The sequence below is a fragment of the Centruroides sculpturatus genome, unplaced genomic scaffold, assembly GCF_000671375.1.
Source record: "Centruroides sculpturatus isolate CEXI.00-Female unplaced genomic scaffold, Cexi_2.0 scaffold1217, whole genome shotgun sequence".
NCBI classification, from domain to species: Eukaryota; Metazoa; Arthropoda; class Arachnida; order Scorpiones; family Buthidae; genus Centruroides; species Centruroides sculpturatus.
In genome coordinates, this window is record NW_019385565.1 from 35026 (window position 1) to 38014 (window position 2989).

General features: G+C 39.3%; 1 pseudogene; it reads left to right on the plus strand.

Moving 5' to 3' along the window:
* Positions 1-610: 610 nt before the first annotated feature.
* On the plus strand, positions 611-2696 carry LOC111640175 (annotated as a pseudogene).
* The last annotated feature ends 293 nt before the right edge of the window (positions 2697-2989 follow it).

Sequence of the window (2989 nt, forward strand, 5' to 3'; positions counted from 1 at the left end):
TTGTTTGTTTGTTAAGTTATGGCAACGCAACACTTGGGCGATCTGCCTAGGGGAATGCCTTCTGGGAGGTGTTTTTAAGGGAAACTGGCCCCTATTTAGGCGTTACAGACGTGGAGAAAACCCGGAAAACTCCACGTGGCCAGCCCGTCTGAGCGAGGTGCGAACCCACGAACGAACTCCCCGTGTTCAAGGTACGAAGACCACTTAGCCACTGGTGGGTTTTTTTACCGAAAGAGACTTCGACTCGAAGAATCTTCCGATGAAGTGCTACCCGTTATTTTTTTGGAGGGGATTCCCCTTCTAAGCATTAAGGTTCGTATATCTCCACTTTTCTGCCACCAACTACAACAAACGAAGGTATGTACAGTGCTATTTTATTAAACAAAGTTTACATGTTGTTGCTGTAATGATAGATACTACGTTTTCCTACATTTTCATCGAAGAAAATCTGCTGTATATTACAAATAAAATCACAAAAATTTCGGAGACAAGAACGGATTAATTACATTTGCATTAATTTCTATGAGAAAAATTGCTTCGGTTAACGAACAATTCAGTTAACGAACGGAGTCGCGGAACGGATTAAGTTCGTTAACCGGGGTTCCACTGTATGGATGATATCCTAATACCGTCATCAAATGCAGAGAAAGGTTTAGAAAAATTGAAGCGTGTACTAAAAGTAGATTCAGAATGTGGGTTGGAAGTTCCAACCCACATTCTGAATCTACAATCATCATTCTACTTCGTTCTTAAAAAATTGACATTTTTCGAAAATGTCAATTCTTAAAGAACGAAGTAGAATTTCTCGGCTATTTCATCAAAGACGGAACAATTAGACTTTTTTCAACTAAAACAGCGACCGTTCAAAAGTTTACACAACCCAAAACCGGAAAACATGTTCAAAGCTTTCTAGGACTCACGGGTTATTTTAGGAAATTTATTCCCCACTATTCGAAGATAACAAAACTCTTAAGCGATTTGCTTAAAGATGGCGTAAAATTCAAATTTGGTCCAGAACAACTAGAAGCATTTCAAAAATTGAAGGACATACTATCACAAAGTCCAGTTCTCCATATTTTCAAGCATGGTGATCCATTAGAATTACATAAGGATGCAAGTTGCCTCGGGTTCGGAGCGGTTTTGCTACAACAAGCTGACAACGAAAAGTATTACCCGATCAATTATATGAGTAGGAAAACATCACTTCAGCAAGAAAAATATAACAGTTACGAGTTAGAACTACTAGCGCTAATTGAGGGCTTGAAAAAATTTCGAAACTATTTGTTGTGTTCCAAATTTAAAATAATTACGGACTGTGCTGCGTTCCAACCAACACTCCGAAAGAAGGAGCTTACTCCAAAATTAGCAAGATGGTCTTTATTACTTGATGAATTTGACTATGAAGTTGTCCATAGGAAAGGCAGCGAGATGAAGCATGTGGATGCACTAAGCCACAATGCAGTTTTACGAATTATACGTTCTTCCCGACGAAATAATAACAAGAATTGTTTTTGCACAGGATACTGATGAGGGTATAAAAGCTCTTAAGGATTCAGTGGGTAAGGGAGAGACAAATGACTATGTACTAAAAAATAACGTTTTATATAAATACGAAAACATACTAGAACTGTACAGTACGTTGTATCCAAATCGATGCAAGCTGACATAATCAAACACATAAATCGGAAAGGTCATTTTGCAGCAGCGAAGACGGAGGACCTTCTAAAATGCAATTTTTATATCCCAAACGCTAGAAAACACAGAAAATGTGACACTGAATTGCGTCCACCGCATACTATATAATAGGAAAAGGAGGAATGGTAAAGGCCTATTAAATCCCATGCTAAAAGGGACAGTCCTTTGAGAACATACCATGTAGATTTTCTAGGACCACTACCCTCAACGAACAAAAACTACCAGCACATATTCACGGTAGTAGATAGTTTTACTAAGTTTGTGTGGTTTTGCCCCGTTAAGTCAACAACTACACGAGATGCTTTGGATAAGCTGAGGATTTACAAGCGGTATTTGGAAACCAGTCTCGTATCGTCACGGATCGTGGAACCGCTTTTACTTCCAAAGAATTTAACGTTTATTGCACCAACGAGATGATTGAACACATACGATTGCCACAGGTATTCCTTGGGAGGAATAGACAGATAGAACGTATGCATAGCATCTTGATCCCCGTTTTGGAAAAACTTGCGCAAGAAGACGCTACAAAGTGGTACAAATATGTTTCGAACGTACAAAGAATCATCAACAGTACGACAACGCGTACTACGAGATATACACCTTTTGAAATTTTGATCGATACCAAAATGAAAAATAAAGAAGACTTAAGAAAAAAAGAGAATTTGGAAGACGTATTTTTAAATTGTACGATGTATGATAGAGACGAGATTCGAGAAGATGCCAGACAAAACATCTTGAAACTACAGGAGGAAAATCGTAAGTCCTACAATAAGAAAAAAAAACCAGCTCCCAAATATCAGGTCAACAACCTTGTTGCCATTCAGAGAACTCAGTATGAGACAGGACTCAAACTAAGACCTAAGTTTTTTGGACCTTACGAGGTTACCTCGACGATGCCTAGGGACAGATATGCGGTTGAGAAAATTGGTCATCAAGAAGGGCCCAATGTGACTGTTACTGCAGCTGACCACATGAAGCCATGGCCCATTGATTTTGACTGACATCAAGAACTTTTCCAGAACATTTGTAATTATATTTTTTATCTTGTGTTTTATGTTTTTTTTGGTACAAGTGTTTTTAGTCTTCCGGTAATCGCTCCAAGGACAAAGTGATCTGCAGGATGTCCGAGCTGTGGAAAGTGAAACGCGATCTGCCGACGAGAGGAGACGAAGGAGGCCGGTAAGGGGAGTCTACTAGAGAGAAGACAACGGTTAAAAAAAGGCTGGGAAGAGAACATCACGAGAGAAGCAAGACGACGGTGGAAGAAGAAGAATGCGCCTAAAGACAGAAGACG